This window comes from Saccopteryx leptura, chromosome 6, assembly GCF_036850995.1.
Source record: "Saccopteryx leptura isolate mSacLep1 chromosome 6, mSacLep1_pri_phased_curated, whole genome shotgun sequence".
NCBI classification, from domain to species: Eukaryota; Metazoa; Chordata; class Mammalia; order Chiroptera; family Emballonuridae; genus Saccopteryx; species Saccopteryx leptura.
Window position 1 is genome coordinate 94860464 of NC_089508.1, and position 20296 is coordinate 94880759.

General features: G+C 41.1%; 1 long non-coding RNA gene across 1 annotated transcript; it reads left to right on the forward strand.

Moving 5' to 3' along the window:
• The first annotated feature begins 13463 nt into the window (after positions 1 to 13463).
• LOC136377392 (uncharacterized) lies at positions 13464 to 14385 on the forward strand. Its single transcript, XR_010746293.1, has 3 exons — positions 13464 to 13511; positions 14014 to 14049; positions 14205 to 14385. It is a non-coding gene; the product is annotated as an uncharacterized lncRNA (long non-coding RNA).
• Positions 14386 to 20296: the final 5911 nt, after the last annotated feature.

The window sequence follows — 20296 nt, forward strand, 5'->3', positions numbered from 1 at the left end:
ATTATTCAGAATGTTATGAGAAAAATAGGATTCTGTGTAGTCCATAAATTCAGCCACTGTTTTTAGTCTTCTTTCTAGAGAAAAATGCATTCTACATTCCTAACAAGTGATTTCCAAGTTTAGAGCAATGTCCACTTGAAAGTTGAAGATGCTTGTACATATGTAACCTAGTAACCAATTTGAATTTCCTGCCACTATTCTTCAAGAGTTATTTTGTTGCATAATATCACCAAAATGCCTTTATTCTGTATCTAAGAAAGTGGCAACATAGCATGGTCATGATTAAGCCCTTGGAGCCAGATAGAACTACATTCCAATCCAGATTCAATCACTTGCATACTCTGCAACTCTAGAAAAATTATTTAACTCCTTGTAATCTTAATTGTCTATTCCATAAAACAGGAATAAGTTAAATGTGTATTTTTTTAGAGTTGTTATAGAGATTAAATAAGATCATATATGATAAGTTTCTGTCCCTTATGAGGCACATAAGAAATACCATGTGCATATAAAAAGTACCAGTAGAATGGTGTTTTTTGTCATTACCCTCATTATTAAAATCTTTTCATCATATAGATTTTATTCATTTATTTATAAATCATATACATATTCCCTCTAAACTAGTATAATATGAGCATAAAACATACATAAAAGTAAAAAAATTTAAATGTGACAGAGAAAGTAAACTCTACTTAAAAATAAATAAAAATATAAAGTGTAAATGGGATGTTTATTGCATTTTAAATTCTTCAAACAGTTCTAAACTCCAATGCAACTCTGAATTTTAAAAAGTGAGTTCTAAAATTCTGTTTCTAAGTATTTCTGTGTGAAGAAATAAAGCTGTTAATGGATTACTCAGATCATTTTCACACAAAATTACATAATGATATAAACATTTCTACACACCCATTTTCAGAAGACTTTCCATTGAACTCAAGAGGAAACACTTTCTTATTAGTAAAGCATCACCTTTACCTTAATGGGACAGATTAGTTTGTTTTGTTTTGATTTTCTGTAGAAGACTTATATTACTGACAGGTACTTATCACAGAAAAAATCAGCAAATTTGGAACATCTTTTCCCCATAAAATAAAGCAATATCTCTTTAAGTTTGACAAGCATTTGAAACATTCTGCAAAGATATAACCAGTGAACCTCTCTGCAATACAAACTATTATCACTATATTGCTCATCTTGTGAGCACATATTTATTTAACAGAGATTTATAAAGTGCTTATTATTTTCCAGCCACTGTTTAACACTTTACACATATTAACTCAGTTCATCTCACAACAGTATTATGAGTTAGGCTTCTGTTGTGCAGATAAAATATATTATGCTCACTTTGTTAAAGATGGCACTGCCCACATGGAAGCCCGTCTCCCAGGTGATGATATTAGTTGCCCTTCCTGCTTGGGATTTATGTTAATATGTGTTGGGGAGGGCTTTCGCACCAAAAGGTTTTAAAAGGAAGAGAGATCACGTTGTTCCGGGAGAAGAGTGATTACATTCTAGGAGGAGCCCATGCTAGAGGAGAGCAGAGAAAGGCCACGTGGAGGAGAGGAGAGGCAGTCAAGATGGAGGAGTGCTGAAGAAGCCAGTTTGTGCAGAGTTTGTGCAGAGAGAAGATGGGGAACAGAGGTGAACAAGGCTAGTGAGCTAGAAACCTTTGACTCTAGGAAACTCGGATAAGTCAGTAGCTTTGTGAGCACTGAATGAGTGGGTTTTGGAGCCCAGTGTGTGTTTTTACTTGCCCTCCAGGTGCAAGCTAGGATTAGAGGTAATGGCCCACCAGTTCTTGGCTCTGTTGTTTCATTACCGTCTGTCTGAATCTAATGCGAACCTGCATGGGCCAGGCAGCTGTGATGGTGGTCGTGGCTACTGGCTTTACAGCTTCCTTCCCATTTTACAGGTGAGATAACTAAGGCAGAGACAAGTTAATAAAAAAAAAAAACAACTTCAAAGTCAGGCAGGATTTAAACCTAGCCATTTTTGCTTTAGAAACTCTTTTAACAATTAAATGCTGGTGCCTACAATTCTACTAATGGGGATAAAATAACCTTTTAATTATACTTATCACATGTAAACTACATTTAACTGAAGTATGCTAGAGTCAGAGATTGGATGAGGTTGCCAAAGCCAATCCTTTGGTATCAAGGACTTCTCCATTCCCTTCTGGATACTTCTTCCATTGTATATTCATGTGACCATCTAACGTGTGGGCCAAGTGAGGGCTCAAGTAAAAAATATATTAATAACCTTAATCTATATACATAAGAACGTGTTCTAATATTTTCTTCTCAAACTCTAATAAATTACTGCATAGTCCTCAGGCGTATGTGCACCTCTCTTTGGAGACTACTGCTGTAGAATTTGAATGTATGTGGAAAAGGAGCTGAAAAGATTTGCTCACATCTATTGCCAAAAGATGGAAGTTCTGCTACCTGTCAATGTATGAAAAGTGGCCCCTCTGGGCACGCAGACATACATATTTTTATTTATTAAAATCATGTTAGGCTAAAATGTTTGTATAAATGAGTTATTCCTATATCATTAACTATATGATTTGAACTCTATTATATATGTGTCACAGAAAACTTTCCAAGGATTTTCACAAGGATAATGTGAAGCATCAAAATTGATTGATTGGTTTTCTTGACTTCCTAGCATTGAAAGGACTTACTGGGTGAAATAGTCTATGTGGGGACGGCTGGGAGATGTCAGATGCAGGACTGGTAAGTCTTTCACTTGTGCTTTAGGTTGGGCACTATTTTTTTTTCATTTCTATTTCATAGAAATATTTAGAATAATTTAATGTTATTTTATTTCTTGAGAATATATCCATCTCTCGTTGTGGAACTGTTCTTTTTGATACACTGATTTTTATACTGTTCCTCAAAAATAAGCACATCTGATGTTTGATTTCCATAGGACTTTTGAATTTTCTGATTGTTCGGGAATGACTTACATATTTATTTTTCATTATGGAAATATCACCGTTATTATTATAATGCTGCTAGGATTATTGTGGTGGATAAATGGTACCTTAGTTTGTTTTTACTCAGCACTGTAATAATACAAAAATAGTTAAATAAATAAAAACTCCTGAAATATTTAAATGTGATGTGCTGCTCAAAAAATGAGATTACCATCTAATGCCAATATGAACTATATTTTGTTACATTAGGCTCAGAATGAGTCAGACAAATTACTCTTGTTGGGTAGATTGTAATCCCTTGAAGGTAGGAACAAATCTATGCTTCTCTGTAGTCATAGGTCTAGGATGGGCTGCTAAGCAGGGCCTCCATAAATATTGTGGAATGAATGGATGAATGAATCTTCTGTCTGGGATTTCCTTAAATAATGTCACAGGACAGACCTGGACTAAGGTCTATTTCAAAGAAGGTATATTTGTATTGACATCTTTCTCTGTGTCCCATAAATACATTCTTTTTTTTTTAATTATTAAAAATTTTTATTTAGTAATGCAACATAAAAACTAATTTTACTATTTAGTGTCTGTGAGAGTTTCTTGAGCCAAATTCTGTCTGAAACTTCTTTTTTGATTTTTGTTTAACCTGTTTTAAGTAAAGGTTTTGTTCATTTCATTTTTAAAAAAAATTTTATTATTAATTTTAATGGGGTGACATTGATAAATCAGGGTACATATATTTAGAGAAAACATCTCCAGGTTATTTTGACATTTGATTATGTTGCATACCCATCACCCAAAGTCAAATTGTCTTCCGTCACCTTCTATCTGGTTTTCTTTGTGCCCTCCCCTCCCCCCAAAAAAGTACATTCTTACTGACTTCACTCAACGTTCCAGTTTCCAGTTTCCTTTACTTTTTCTCACTGACTATGTATAGCGATCAAGGGAGCTTTTATTCAAGAGAGATGTTAGAGACACAAATTTGATAGGCAGTCTCATGAGAACCTATGAAATGACCTGAAAAAGAATATACTATATAGAGAGAAAGGAAGGGGTTAACAATGGGACCTTAGAGGAAATCTATATTTAAGGGATAAAAAGCAGAAGACATGCCAAACATGGAAAGCTGGTAGGTATCAAGACACTGGAAGAAGCTCAGAGGATTAGACAGTCAACAGGGCCCAGGGAGGAAAGAATTTTGAGAGTCAATGGGCTATTAGTAGTGGCAAATGTATCAGAGAAGCCAAGAACGCCAAGGCTGATGAATTTTGGTTTTAGGAGTTAAATGATGATCTTCAGGAAGGCTATTCCAGTTGAGTTCCAAAGTTAGGAAGGGAGGGCAGATCTCTCTCAAGAATGATGTGAGAAAAAGGGTAATTTGGCCCTGAGAGGTTAGCAGAGATAAAGAAGTTTTTTTTTTTCTTGAAGTACTCGAGAATGTTGTAGGTAAGAGGGAAGTTTTTGTGTTTTTTGTTTGTTTGTTTTTTAGAAAGAGGCCAGAGAGAGATAGGTGAAAATTGCTTAATGGGCCAAGACCCCAAAACAAATATGAAGGCAAAGAAGGAGGACCAAGTGGAGTATACTGGGGGTGGGGGGATGGGGGTGGTGTGGGGGTGGGTGGAGAGGAATATTTAAAGAGGGAAAACTTGAGGTTCTTGAGAATGGAAGTGGAGAGAACACATACGTCTTCAAAGTTATCTAAGTCAGTAGTGAAGCTATGTGCTTCAAATGGACAGGATGGAAGTGGGAGACTGAGGACAAGTGAGATGAGCTGAGATTGAAGTCAGGATGAACACAAAGCCTCACAATGAGATAAGAAAGAGACAGATGCAAGACATAGATATTTAGGGAAATGAACTTCTTATATGAATATCAGAGATTCAGTGTGTGTTTCAATGATTAATGTGTACTTACTACAAAATCACATCACCCAGAAATAAACATTGTTAGGTGATATCACAACGAAAAAATCTAGAGGGGTTGGTGTTTCACTGGATACGGGCAGAATGTGAGATAATCTTTTGCTGGGGCAGCGGGTCTGAGTGACTGGAAGTGTGTGTGCCTCTGGCAGAACTAGAACAATCAGGAGGGACTCCAGGCTTTGGAAACAAGATGACTGCAAGATTCCAGGCATTAGATGTGATGTGGAAAATGACAGACTTGAGATAATTTTTAATAACTTTACATAAATGGAGACCTTGATGTGCATTAATGATCAGAGGGGGATAGCAGGTAACCAGAGATAAGAGAACAGGTGGGAGAAGAAGGAAAGCACAGGCCAGTGCTGTGAGCAGGGGCTAAGGGAGGAAAAGATTTTCAACTGTACTTAGTGGTACAAAGAAGTCAAGGACAAAGAGAACCAGGCATACATTAACTCCACCATTATCTCACTACAAACTATCTATTGGTTTATTTTAAATTATGCCCTTGCTTTTGAAGTTCACTTTAAAGTGTATTACCACTCAGATTTTTCTTTGAAGGGTTCATTATGAGAGAGAGCCTCTCCCCTTACCAAGCCTTAAGGAATAGAGTCTTTGCAGGACTCACAAATTAAAAAGGAAACAAAAAACAAAACCAAAAAACACTCCTTCAAATTTGCTTTGAAAGCCTTTGTGGGAAGTGTGTCTCTGCTCTTACTGTTTTACTCCATTGGATTGATTTCATTATTTCTCATTGGACAATTTCTGTAGGCTTCTGGGATAAGATGGTTTTCCTTCCCAGACAGCGCTTCCTGCCAATATATATAAAAGCAATATTTTTTGGTGTCATATTCTCTGAAATTATCTTGGTATTTTTGCTGAGAGACAGATTAAACTAGAAAGAGGTTGACCAACAACAGCTAAGAGGACAATATCCTTGACTGAGTTGCCTCTAAGTCTTTGATTTTTATTTTAAAGCTCTATGTTTTTATTGGAGGCTCTTACTTTTCTTGTTATGAATGTGTAAGACAAGCTATCAACAGAAAGAATTATGGCTACTTCTGTGCTTAAATGAAATACTCTGGGGTCATTCTTAGAGTGTATTTTTACAAAGAATCCTTCCTTGGGCTGTACCTGTCTTTGAAAGATGGATAATAAACAATACACTGAAATGGTCTCACTCAACTTACACAGTTGACTGTTGAACAATATGGGTTTAAGTTGCCTGTGTCCACTTATATATGGGTTCTTTTTGATACAGTAAGCCCTTCATGTCTCCAGGTTTCACAACTCTAGATTGAATCAACTATGGATAGAAAGTTGTATTTTTCATCCACAATTTGTTATCTGTGGATGCAGATGGCTGACTGTATGAATTATTCTATGCCAGTTTATATAAGGGACCTGGTTATCTGTGGGGGATCCTGGAACCAATCCCAGGCAGGTACCAATGGACTGTAGGTAATCTAAGTATTTAGGGAGTCAAATATTATATGCAGATTCTTTACCCAGGGTTGGTGTTGTTAACTACCCTCACCATTGTTCAAGAATCAACTATAGTTTAAACATCGTGCAGGGCCTGGCCTGTGGTGGCTCAATGGATAAAGCATTGACCTGGAACGCTGAGGTCACTGGTTCCAAACTCTGGGCTTGCCTAGTCAAGGCAGATATGACAAGCTATCAATGAACAACTGAAGTGAAGCAACTATGAATTGACACTTCCTGTTCCTCTCCCCTTCCTCTCTTTGTAAAATCAATAAATAAAATCTTTTTTTTTTGTTTTTTTGTTTTTTTGTTTGTATTTTTCTGAAGTGAGAAGCGGGGAGGCAGAGAGACAGACTCTTGCATGCACCCGACCAGGATCCACCTGGCAAGCCCACCAGGGGGCGATGCTCTGCCCATCTGGGGTGTTGCTCTGTTGCAACCAGAGTCATTCTAGTGCTTGAGACAGAGGCCATGGAGCTATCCTCAGTGCCCGGGCCAACCTTGCTTCAGTGGAGCCCTGACTGTGGGAGGGGAAGAGAGAGATAGAGAGGAAGGAGAGGGGGAGGGGTAGAGAAGCAGATGAGCACTTCTCCTGTGTGCCCTGGCCAGGAATCGAACCTGGGACTTCCATACACTGGGCAGATGCTCTACCACTGAGCCAGCCAGCCAGGGCTAATAAATAAAAATTTTTAAAAAATCATGCAAGCATAAGAATGAGAATTTTTAAGATGCAACCAAAATATGTATTAATCACAGCTATTAGGCCCTGGCCAGCTCAGCTGGTTGAAGTGTTGTACCCAATTGTAGAGGTTGCCAGTTCAATCCCTGGTCAGGGCACATATAAGTACAGATCGGTGTTCCTTTCTTTCTCTCTCTCTCTCTCTCTCTTTCCCCCCATTTATTTCCAGCTAAAATCAATAAATAAAATCTTTTTTTAAATCACAGCTGTTAGGTGTGATTAGCAATACACCACAGAATATGAAAGAAGATTGTAGGCACTGATTGGTAGCTTAGTTGGTTAGTGTTGTCCCAATATGCCATTTTTCTCTCTCTACCTCTTTCTCCCTCTTTCTCTCTCAAACCAATAAATTTAAGAGAGTAAAAAGTAAAGGAAAATAGTAGCATTTTGTTTCACATAGTTAATGGTGTTAAAATTAAATTTTCTATCAGTCCTACCCCAAATTATTCTTACAACAACTTAGAGACAGATTTTTTCTCTGAAATATTTTTCCTGTGTCTCATTCATACATATCAGAAAAGTATTCTGCATCTTATCCAAACTAAACAAAAATCCCAGTTTTTGGTTTTTGGGTTTTTTTTGTATTTTTCTGAAGCTGGAAATGGGGAGGTAGTCAGACAGATTCCCGCATGTGCCGGACTGGGATCCACCCGGCATGCCCACTAGGGGGCGATGCTCTGCCCATCTGGGGCATTGCTCTGTTGTGACCAGAGCCACTCTAGCGCCTGAGGCAGAGGCCATGGAACCATCCTCAGCGCCCAGGCCATCTTTGCTCCAATGGAGCCTTGGCTGTGGGAGGGGAAGAGAGAGACAGAGAGGAAGGAGAGGGGGAGGGGTGGAGAAGCAGATGGGCGCTTCTCCTGTGTGCCCTGGCTGGGAATCGAACCTCGGACTTCCGCACGCCAGGCCTACGATCTACCACTAAGCCAAACAGCCAGGGCCAAAAATCCCAGTTTTAAGTGACTGTTAAAATGGTGCCAAGAGAACTCAAAATAGAAGTCTCAGGACATACAGAGATCATTTTGTTCAGTAAGTTTCAATGTGGTATTAGAGGTTAAAATAAACCTGTGAATCCCGAGAAGAACTACATCTGTCAAAATGGACTTTTTGTGGTTAAGTGGGTCCAAATTTATAACTAAAGTCTAGTGCCTTGCTGACAGAAGCCTCTGTCACACATACTGCATTTCCAGAAAGTTTAGGCTGAGATCTCAACCTCCTGTACTATGCCCCTGCCTGTTTACACTGCCTGAGTCAACCACCTATAACAGGGGTCCCCAAACTTTTTATACAGGGGGCCAGTTCACTGTCCCTCAGACTGTTGGAGGGCCGGACTATAAAAGAAACTATGAACAAATCCCTATGCACACTGCACATATCTTATTTTAAAGTAAAAAAACAAAACAGGAACAAATACAATATTTAAAATAAAGAACAAGTAAATTTAAATCAACAAACTGACCCATATTTCAATGAGAACTATGGGCCTGCTTTTGGCTAATTCGAGATGGTCAATGTCCGGTTCCATATTTGTCACTGCTAGCCATAACAAGTGATATGACATGCTTCCGGAGCCTTGACGCATCCATCCGGCGTCACCGGAAGTAGTACTGTACGTGAGCGACACCACGCTTTGTGGCGCTGCCACATACAGTGCTCCTCTCACTAACCACCAATGAAAGAGGTGCCCCTTCCGGAAGTGCGGCGGGGGCCAGATAAATGGCCTCAGGAGGCCGCATGCGGCCCGCGGGCCATAGTTTGGGGACCTCTGACCTATAAGGAAGTTCCTGGTTTGGTATTTTGAACAGGTGGACTCATACCGATCCAATCAGAACTGCACAAATTGTATACTTATTTGCACCTATACTTACCAATCAAAACTACACAGTTTGTAACTACACAATTTGAAAAACTCATTTGCATGAAACTGATCAAAATAGAAACTATAGGCAGGAAGTTTCTTTTTTTTTGGTAATTGAATTTATTGGGGTGACATTGGTTAATAAAATAATATGTTTTAGGGGCACACTTCGATAATACATCATCTATATTTTGTATTGTGTGTTCACTACCCCATATCAAGTTTCCTTTCATCACCATTTATCCTCCCCAACACCCTCTCCTACCTCCCCACCTCCTTTTATCTCTGATAAGGAAGGTTCTTTCTCTCTCATCTCAGAATATCACAATTTAGGTTGCTACCTGAACTTGGTTTTCTGAGCTACAGCTTTTTTTTATTTTCTCAAATAAATGTTTTTATTTCTTATTACAATCTAAAGTTAATTTTGGCCTAACCTGTGGTGGCACAGTGGCTAAAGTGTTGACCTGGAATAGTGAGGTAGTGGGTCCAAAGCCCTGGTTTGCCCTGTTAAGGTACATATGAGAAGAAACTACTACAAGTTGATGCTTCCTGCTCCCCCCACCCTTCTCTTTCTCTCATATATATATATAATAATATATATATACTAGAATATAATGTAATTATATATAAGTCTATATAATATATAATATTATTTATAATATTATATTAATTATATATCTAATTGAATTAATTTTGGTTTACAACCAAAATTGATTATCCAAGATTGTTCAGAATTCCAAGTTGAAACTTTCAAGAGATGAATAAAAAAAAGAAGTAAATAATACCTTCAAAAAGTCTTCTGGATCAATGCCTCATGAAGATTTCCAAACAGGTGTGCTAAGTGTATGAGCTGACAATGTTGCTAACTATTGCTATTCAATTTTATTTACAAAATAGTTTTGGCCCTGGCTGGTTGGCTCAGTGGATAGAGCATTGGCTGGGCATGCAGACAGCCTGGGTTCAATCCCTGGTCAGCACACACATGAGAAAAGACCATATGCTACTTCTCTTTCCCTCCCTTTCCCCCTTATCTCTCTCTTCCCCCTTCCACAATCACTGGCCCCAGAGGCTGAGAATAGCTCTGTTGATTGAAGCATTAAAAGAAACTGCAAAACTGTCATTCTCTGGAGCATTTGAGATTTTATTTTTTAGCATGTCATCAGTTTGGCTCAAATAAACTTTTTTTTAAATTATTTTTATTTATTTACTCATTCATTTTATAGAAGAGAGACAGAGAGAGAGGTAAAGAGAGAGAAGGGAGGAGGAGCAGAAAGCATCAACTCCAATATGTGCCTTGACCAGGCAAGTCCAGGGTTGAACTTGTAACCTCAGCATTCTGGGTTGATGTTTGATCCACTGCATCACCATAGGTCAGGTCCAAAGAAACTCTTATAAAAAGTCTCTACAGGTTTGAACATTTTTACATTGACACATGTACACAGGAGGTATACATGTTATTAAATTTTAATTTGTTTTTCTCTTATTAATTGGTTTTGTGTCAATTTGATTATGAGACAAGCCAGAAGTGACTTAGAAGGATAGAGGAAAACTTTTCTTCCTGCACAAAGATAAGGAAATTGTCATGCTAAATGACTACCTGAGTTATACAAACAATTGAGAATACGTTAGTCATATAAATTGGGAAGTGTGGGCTTCCAGAGATATGTATCAGATGCCTTTGAAAATTAGGAATGTAGTTCCATTCATGAAATCAGAGAGCAAGACACATTGAGTTAATTTTTCTCTTTTTGCCCTCTAATATTGAAATTGACTCTGCAAAGTTGCTGTATCATTCTCGCATCCCATCTATTGGTTAGAGAGATGTGTTCACAAGGGTAGAATTAATGGGAAGGACTGTGAAGAAAAGGGTGGTGGGCATGGTGAGTTGAGACATGAAGCTGTGTGACCATTGCCATGGAGAGACCTGAGGCTCTGGGACTCCATCCAGGATTCTGAAGCAAGCCTACTGGATGAACGCTGTGCATGTAGGTTTAATATTGATCTCAGAATCACAAAACTACTTTTTTATAACTCAAAATGAAGTTGTTTTAACCCACTTGTTTATGACAAAGAAAAATTTCGTGCCTGTATGTTTTCATTGTACATTTGTTTTCATTATAAGCAGTTAGCAGCCCCACGGATAAGTACATGTGGAGAAGCAACTATAGCAAGGGGACATTCAGGCTATAACTACTGAGAGTTTGTGAGGGCTATTTGTGAGTTTTAGTTTGGACCAGGTGTTTCCTTGCTAATTCCAAAACTCTCTGAGGACCCTTGAGGCATTCGCTCCTGTTTTAGGGAGATGCTCTTTGGAGACATTGGTGATAAACCATGTAGGGGTCTCATGAAAAAGATCAGCCTGCCTACCAACACTGGTGTCCTTGTTTCCTAGCAACATGCTCTAGCAACAAGGGACTTACTTTTACATTTGTGTTGGTCACTAGAAATCAGCTGTAGGTTGGATGCAGACTCTTCCAAGTATCTACTCCTATAAAAAAAAGTACAGTACACCTCATATTAAACTTGAACTTTATCTGCCTGCAACAATAGTGTAATTAATCTATCATTTTTTTTGGAGTATGCTATTTCTTTATTTGGCTTATTAAGAAATATTATTCTGTACGCTGTTGTCTTGTGAATTTATTATAATTCCCACAGTGAACCTGTGCTAAATAAATTGCTGGCAAAGACAACTCAGTCTCTGAGAATAACCTTTGCTGCCTCAAAACAAAACAGATAGTCACTGCCAACTGAATACAGTCAGCATCTTGGTAGATAAGACTCTCTGTAGGAAAGGGAGGATTGTGGGGGGAGTGTATGAACAAGTTAGAAAGAGCCTTTAAGGTGGTACAACCTGCATGGTGACCAAGACCAAAGCTCTGGACATTTTTCCTACCTTCTTGGTCTCTTGGGAAGGGCCCCATCCTATTCCAGTCTACATTCCTACCAGCAGTGCAGGAGGGTTCCCCTTTCTCCATACCCTCTCCAGCACTTGTTATGTGTTGTTTTGTTAATGAGTGCCATTCTGACAGGTGTGAGGTGATATCTCATTGTGGTTTTAATTTGCATTTCTCTAATGATTAGTGATGTTGATCATTTTTTCATCTGCCTATTGGCCATCTGTAGGTCCTCTTTGGAGAAGTGTCTATTTAGTTCTTTTGCCCTTTTTTTTTGCACTTTTCCAAAGCTGGAAATGGGGAGGCAGTCAGACAGACTCCCGCATGCGCCTGACAAGGATCCACCCGGCATGCCCACCAGGGGGCGATGCTCTGCCCATCTGGGGTGTTGCTCTGTTGCGACCAGAGCCATTCTAGCACCTGAGGCAGAGGCCATGGAGCTGTCCTCAGTGCCCGGGCCATCTTTGTTCCAATGGAGCCTCGGCTGTGGGAGGGAAAGAGAGAGACAGAGAGGAAGGAGAGGGGGAGGGGTGGAGAAGCAGATGGGCGCTTCTCCTGTGTGCCCTGGCCGGGAATCGAACCCGGGACTCCTGCACTCCAGGCCAACACTCTACCACTGAGCCAACCGGCCAGGGCCTCTTTTGCGCATTTTTTTATTGCGTTGTTTACTTTCCTGGTGTTGAGTTTTACAAGTTCTTTAAAAATTTTGGTTATTAACCCCTTATCAGATGTATTGTCGAATATATTCTCCCATTATGTGGTTTGTCTTTTTTTTTGTTGTTCATATTGTCTTTAGCTGTGCAAAAGCTTTTTAGTTTGATATAGTTCCATTTGTTCATCCTGTCCTTTATTTCACTTCCCCATGGAGATAAATCAGCAAATATATCACTGCAAGAGATGTTGGAGAGCTTACTGCCTATGTTTTCTTCCAAGATGATTATGGCTTCATGACTTACATTTAAATCTTTTATTCATTTTGAATTTATTTTTGTGTATGGTGTAAGTTGGTGGTCTAGTTTCCTTTTTCAAGTACTTGTCCAGTTTTTCCAACACTATTTGTTAAAGAGACTGTCTTTATTCCATTGTATGCCCTTACCTCCTTTGTCAAATATCAATTGTCTATGTAAGTGTGGGTTTATTTCTGGGTTCTCTGTTCTGTTCCATTGATCTGTATGCCTGTTCTTATGCCAGTACCAAGCTGTTTTGAGTACAATGGCCTTGTAGTATAGCTTGATACCAGGAAGTGTGATGCCACTCACTTTATTCTTCTTTTTTTAATTGCTGAGGCTATTTGTGTTCTTTTTTGGTTCCATATAAAGTTTTGGAATATTTGTTCTATATTTGAAGTATGCCATTGGTATTTTAATTGGACTTACATTGAATTTACACATTGCTTTGGGTAATATAGACATTTTAATGATGTTTATTCTTCCTATCCATGAGCACGGTATATGCTTGCACTTGTTTGTATCTTCCTTGATTTCTTTTATCAGTGTTTTACAATTTTCCAAGTACAAGTCAAGGTTGATTCCTTTTAAGAAAGAAATGGGTAGGGTTCTGATAGGAGAGGAACTAGGACTGCGTCCTTGGGTTGGAGGGGTCACAGGGAGTGTGATCTCACTCATTACTCCAGGTGGAATGTAATTCAAAACTGGACCCCACCCAGACTTCTTTCCTCAAGGTCAGTATTCCTACTTCATGCCCAGCCTGACTCCTGGCCCCCTGTCCGGAGCTATATATCCTGAATCCTAGATTCAGCCTCTAGGCCTCCAGGGTCCTGCCTGGGAGCAAGTGGGGTAGGTGAAGGAAAAAAGAAAGGAAGAAAAGAAAGAAAGAAAGAAAGAAAGAAAGAAAGAAAGAAAGAAAGAAAGAAAGAAAGAAAGAAAGAAAGAAAGAAAGAAAGAAATAAGAGAGAGAGAGAGAGAGAGAGGAAGGAAGGAAGGAAGGAAGGAAGGAAGGAAGGAAGGAAGGAAGGAAGGAAGAAAGAAAGAAGAAAGAAAGAAAGAAAGAAAGAAAGAAAGAAAGAAAGAAAGAAAGAAAGAAAGAAAGAAAGAAAGAAGAAAGAAAGAATAAAACCCCTAAGGGCCTGGAGTGGGGAAGCAGGGAAGAGCCCCTTCTATCTCTGGCTGGCTCACTTTATTCATGGGCGCTTTACTTTTTCTGCGTGGCTCTCTCCTGAATAGATGGCCGACTCGGGAGGTCAACCCCAGCTGACTCAGGTGAGTACCCCCTGCCACGTGGGGATGGGATATTAGTGTCACTGAACTATATACCCTTTGCCACACATCCTGTCCCCAATCTGCCACAGCCCTGGGCTCCTGCTCAGCTCATAACCTTACCTCACTGTCTTCCTCTCCTCATCTTACTTCCTCAGCCAGGCAAGCTGACCGAGGCCTTCAAGTACTTCCTGCAAGGCATGGGTTACAGTGAGTATGGGCTTGGAGGTTCTCATGAGGACAAGGGGTTGCTGCAAGGATGAGGATGGCCTCTGAGGGGAGGAACCATTCTAGGCTAATTCCTGGACTTACCACCATTTGCCAAATCAAACCCATTGACCCCCCCGGCCCCATCTGTAACTTTCAGGCCCCACTCTGGGTTGCCAGCCTCTCTTTCCCACCTCCCCTCTGACCGCCTGCTTATCCTTCTGTCTCCACAGTGTTCTCATCCTGCATGACTCGCCTGTCTCGGTCCTGCACAGCCTCCCTGACCAGCACAGCCTCCATTGATGGCAGCCGGTCCTGCTCTCGAACCCTGTCCCAGAGCAGCGAGTCTGGGACTCTGCCTTCAGGGCCCCCGGGGCACACTATGGAGGTCTCCTGTTGAGTGGCCCATGTTGCCCCGGTGTGGGACCCAGCCCTCACCTTCTGTAGCACTAACCTGGGAGGTGCACTGGGCACTGGGCCAGAGTAAGCAAGGGAAGATGGGCAGATCATGTGGGGAGATGACTTTGATCTTTGATTGCTATCCTAACCTTGACCTCTAACCTGTGATTCCCCTCAGCTCCTGGGAGAGCTGTCCTAGTATTTCTTAGGGACCCAGACCCCTAAATTATCCCTCTCCCTCATTCTGGTGTTAAGGCAGAGAGGGTACGTGCCCCCTCTCCCTAATCTAGGTGTCTATAGATGAGGGATAAGAGGTGGTTGTAGTTGTCCATGTGCCTCCCCTAGACTCTCCCTACACATCCCGTTGCAAGGGTAAGAGACTTGGTGCGGGGTCTCCATTCACCAAAGTGGGTATGGCTTCTCATTAACCCTTCAGATCTCTGAAGGATATGGGCCTAAAGGAATGTGTCAGGGGGGCTTGCGATGAGTTAGTGGTCCTCAGGATGTGATGGAAATATCCAGTGTGTGAATGGAAGTCGGAGTGGGAGGTGGTAGGCGATGAACAAGTTTGAGGGAAGGTTGGAGCTGGGGCAACAGGAAGGGGCCTGGGGCCAGTGGCTGCACTAACTTTGGTAGCTGTCTAGACAGTGTGTGTCTAGAGTGGGAGGGGGAGGGGGCCAAGCTGGGACAGGGCTGCTTGGGTCTTAGGATAAGGGTGGGAAGGGCTACTTCGGGGCTCTGACCACAGCGTGTTACGTGTGGAGGGTGCTCTCCTGTCTCCTGCAACTTCTGCTGTAACAATAAACTGTAGAGGAATCTGAGCACCATTATTATTCTTGGTCTCAGTAAGTCTGCATCCTGCCGTTTTCCTACCTTCTTCCTGCCCGACTCTCACATTCTCTTCTCCACATGACATAAACCATGGGAGGGGGCTTGTATAACAGACACTTCACAAATGTGACTTCATAGTCATTGGCTCCTATTCAATAGAATGGTATTGCCCTTGATACTGTTAGTCTCTTCACCTTTTGGGAGAGGAGCTACTAAGATCTTAGAAGACTTCCTTATCACTTATTGAGAAATGCCATATGAGCCTGACCAGGCGGTGGTGTAGTGGATAGAGCTTCGGACTGGGATGCAGAGGACCCAGGTTTGAAACCTGAGGTCACCAGCTTGAGCTCAAGGTCACTGGCTTGAGCAAGGAGTCACACAGTCTGCTCTAGTGCCCTGGTCAAGGCACATATGAAAAAGCAATCAATGAACAACTAAGGTGCTGCAACAAAGAATTGATGCTTCTAATTTATCTCCCTTCCTATCTGTCCCTATCCATCCCTCTCTCTGTCTGTCTCTGTCACACACAAAAAACAACACAAAACTTTATAAAAAGCCTGATCTGTGGTGGCTCAGTGGATAAAGTATTGACCTGGAACACTGAGGCCACTGGTTTGAAACCCTGGGCTTGCCTGGTCAAGGCACATAGGGGAGCTGATGCTTCCTGCTCCTCCCTTCTTCTCTCTCCTCTCTAGAATGAATAAATAAAGTCTTTTTTTAAAAAAATCAACAAATGCAATGTGTGGACCTTGTTTGGAATGCTGATGTAAACAAGCTAAAAAAGGAGAGAAATGCCATATGATTTTAGAGATGTCACCAACATTATGCTCTAAAAGAAGAAGGTACAGAAAGCCAACTGAAGTGTCCAAGGATATTTTGTGACCACCTTCCTGCAGGCCTCTGGGGGGTCACCTAGATGCCAGTTTAGGTGGTTCGATACAATCAGCAGACCACGCTTTATGCAGTTTCTGGAGTGGTTATTGGTTTACTCAGCTGATCCCAATTTGAAGACTACTTCAGGGGGGTCAAACAACCAGGATTTCCTCTCAGGAATTCCTCCTCCCACATGAATCCAAGATCAGGGAGTTATTAGACTATATCTGTGGTTCTCTGAGAAGCTTCTCAGCAAGTATGAACAACCATCATTCAGACAATTTCAGATGTTTTGTGGGTGTTGCAGGCTGATTCTTGGGCTTTCGGGGCACTAACCATAAAAATGAGAAGGCACTCTATAGTATTGCTGGCCAGAGTACTGTGGATGGACTAGAGAAGGTCATTTGCTAGATTACTTCATGGAAGCCCACAGGCAGTTACACACCCTCCTCAGGACTGAGCTGAGGGCTGAGGCAGCTCACTGCCCCGTGCCCACACACCGGCATGGGAGTGGCGTGGGGCGTGCTCTTGATTCCTGGGCATCATCTCGTGGGACTGAGCCTGTTTTCCAGGGAGTAGGCCAGGACCAGAAGGTGAGGTGCTGGGTGACCACACACAGGGCAGGCAGCAGGTGCTTAAATGTCACACTGAAGGAAAGAAACGGCATAATTGGAATTATTGCCTCAACTAGCTCCCAGGTACACAAAACATGAGGAAAAGGCAAAGACTCCAATCAGCATCAGTCTTCTCTGGCAATAGCTGCTGCTGTGCGTTAGGGAGGGGGAGGCGGGTTTTCTCAGCATATTGAAGGCACAAATAACACTGTTGTGTTAGCAGGGTAATCTACAGGAGATAATCTCATTTCTGTGTAAAATGTGAGTGCATGTGTGTGCACCTCCCACGGGGCTGAGTGTGAAGTGGGTGATGACCGTGTGTGTCTCTCCTATAGACGTCCCTGCATAAGCCCAAGGGTTAGGAATAGGGAGAGATGCTCTCTGCCGGGGAGCAAGGGAGAGGGGTGTGCTGTCCTTGACTGACCTCTCTACGTGTTTGGTCCTACACATTCCAGGCAAGCCCATGGGGACGCAGTGCCCCCCTGTGGTTGTCATGGTTCTTTCTGACATTCCCCAGTTCCCAGTTCCCGTCCTGAGCCTCCCATTGTTTGTGATTCTACACAGTAGATACAAAGGGAGGACCTGATACCAAGGCCAGGGGCTCCTGCCTATTCTCCATATCAGAGCTCTGAGGCTCACAGGAGCGATGGGTGACGTCACAGACGCTGAACTACAAACCCCTTAGCTTCTGTCTCTGCTTCAGCCTTAGGACTCCTGTTCTTCTCTTCCTCTCATTCTCAAGGAATGTGTTTCCCTGACTTTAGGGTCAGAAATCCAGGACAGCTAAGAGACAGTTCAATAGGAAGGAGCATGAAACTGAAGGATACAGTGATGAGAGCAGTGTGGTGTAAGCTTGAAAAGTGTGGAACTTGTAAAGAGGTATTAAAGGGCAATTCTCTGAGGGTACACAAACAGTGAAACTGCAGAGCAGGAGGGATGGGTGTTATGCTTTAGAGCACTCCTCACCAAGCACCTGCAGGGTGCTCGTGTTCCTCTACCAAAGGCCACAGCTCTTGGTGGTTGGCTCTTTCGAGTTTCTGGCCACTGCTCCTTCTCTTCAGCCCAGGTACCAGCATTGCTGTTACTCAGCCCCAGGGAGTGGCACCATCATTTGCTGGTCTGTCTGTCCTAACACTGTGCACACATTCTACACACTCCCTTTATTAAACTTGCCTCAATTATCCAATGTGCTCTCTGTTTTCTTCTGAGACCCTAATACAGTGGCCCTCAAAGTGTGCGCCAGGGCGCACTGGTGTGCCCTAGAAGATTTCCAGGTGCGCCTTATGGTATTCTAGAGAAATATGTGCCTGTTGGGGACCAAAAAATGAAAGGGTTTTTGGAGTTTAGATTTTTGGGGGACAGAGGTGTGGGGAATTGGCTGTAAGCTGACAGTCTGCCCAACCCCCACCTCACTTGCCTGATTAGGTTGCAAAAGGCTGTTACACTGTGGTGCTGGATTGTTTACGCTACCCCCCATGTTCCCCAGAAAGACTGGAGGCAAGTTTTTTCTATCCTTTGTTTAGTGGAAAGTTAAGATTTGCTAATGGCCTCACTTTGCCCTATAAATAAAGCAGGATATGGTTTTTGGTCATGCTTTGTTCTTGCCAGCAGCAATTACAGGGCCCTTCTGACCCTGTATTTTCTTAATTCCACGTATTTTGCTAATTCCACACTGTTCCCACTTGGGACCTGGAATTACTAGCTGCGCTGGTTCGCGGCATGTGCCCAGATATAAAAATAAATATAGTTATCATACCCTTTCATTATGGAAATACCGCTCTTTTTAACACGTCGTTATTATATTTATTATTAACACATCATTATATTATCTTTATTTTTTTTATTTTTAGATTTTTTTCATTTATTCATTTTAGAAAGAGGAGAGAGAGAGAGAAGGGAAGAAGGAGCAGAAAGTATCAGCTCCCACATGTGCCTTGACCAGGCAAGCCCAGGGTTTCAAACCAGTGGCCTCAGCGTTTCAGGTTGACATTTTATCCACTGTGCCACCACAGGTCAGACTCATTATATTATTTTTAGATAAATACACCCAAATAAAATGGGTAGATTTCTCAAAAATAAGCATGATATCGAAGAATTTGATTCTGGAAGTGAGCAAAAGTTAAGTGTAAATAAAATAAGACTTGAAGGCTGACGGGCAGAATTTAATTTATAGCATTTTCCATCACTTAACACTGAACAATACGATTGGATTAGAAACCCATTCATGGAAGCTTCAAGTGATTTTGGTTTAACATTAACAGAAGAAGAAGAACTGGCAGCTATATCCACTGATCATGGATTGATAATTAAACATAAGGAACTGTTCTTGAAGCCTTTTGAATTTTTATTAAAGAAGAATATGTGGCAATATTTTAAAAAGCTTTGAACATTTTACTACAATTCTCAACATCCTATATTTATGTGAGTTAGGATTTTCTACCCTTAACACAATTAAGAGTAAAAAAAAGCCTGACCAGGCGGTGGCGCAGTGGATAAAGCATTGGACTGGGATGCCGAGGATCTAGGTTTGAGACCCCGAGGTTGCCAGCTTGAGTGCAGGCTCATCTGGTTTGAGCCACCAGCTTGGACCCAAGGTTGCTGGCTTGAGCAAGGGGTTACTCAGTCTGCTGTAGCCCCATGGTCAAGGCACATATGAGAAAGTAATCAATGAACAACTAAGGGGTCACAATGCGCAACAAAAAACTAATAATTGATGCTTCTCATCTCTCTCCGTTCCTGTCTGTCCCTATCTATCCCTCTCTCTGACTCTCTCTGTCTCTGTTTAAAAAAAAAAAAGAGAGGAATTATTCAATGTATTGACGAGGAAATGAGAGTTTGCCTTTCAAATATATGCCCAAACATTGAAGAAATTGCTAGAGCACATCAGGCTCATGTTTCTCATAAACACAAGAATGAAAAAAACTGAACACATTTGTGCTGGGACCTGCTGGATTTACTAAATCTTACTAAGAATGTATCTATATATATAAAAAGATAACATTTTGTTTTTTATTTTTAACCCTTCTTTTTTACGAATTCTAAAAAGCATAACCCCGAAGATGTAACATAAAAATGTTTTTTTAATGTCAGAATAAATTTAATTTTGTCATATTTATTTTGTTTAATTACCATAAAAGCATGCATGGACTTTATATTTTTTTCTTTAATATTTGACTTAATTATTATAACATATTTCTCAGAAATTTGTATATAGTGTGCCTACAATTATTTGTAGGATTTTAAATGCGCCCTGACTTGAAAAGTTTAAGAACTACTGCCCTAATATATAAGACAGGAGGTACAGGTAAGGTAAAAACGGGGAAGGT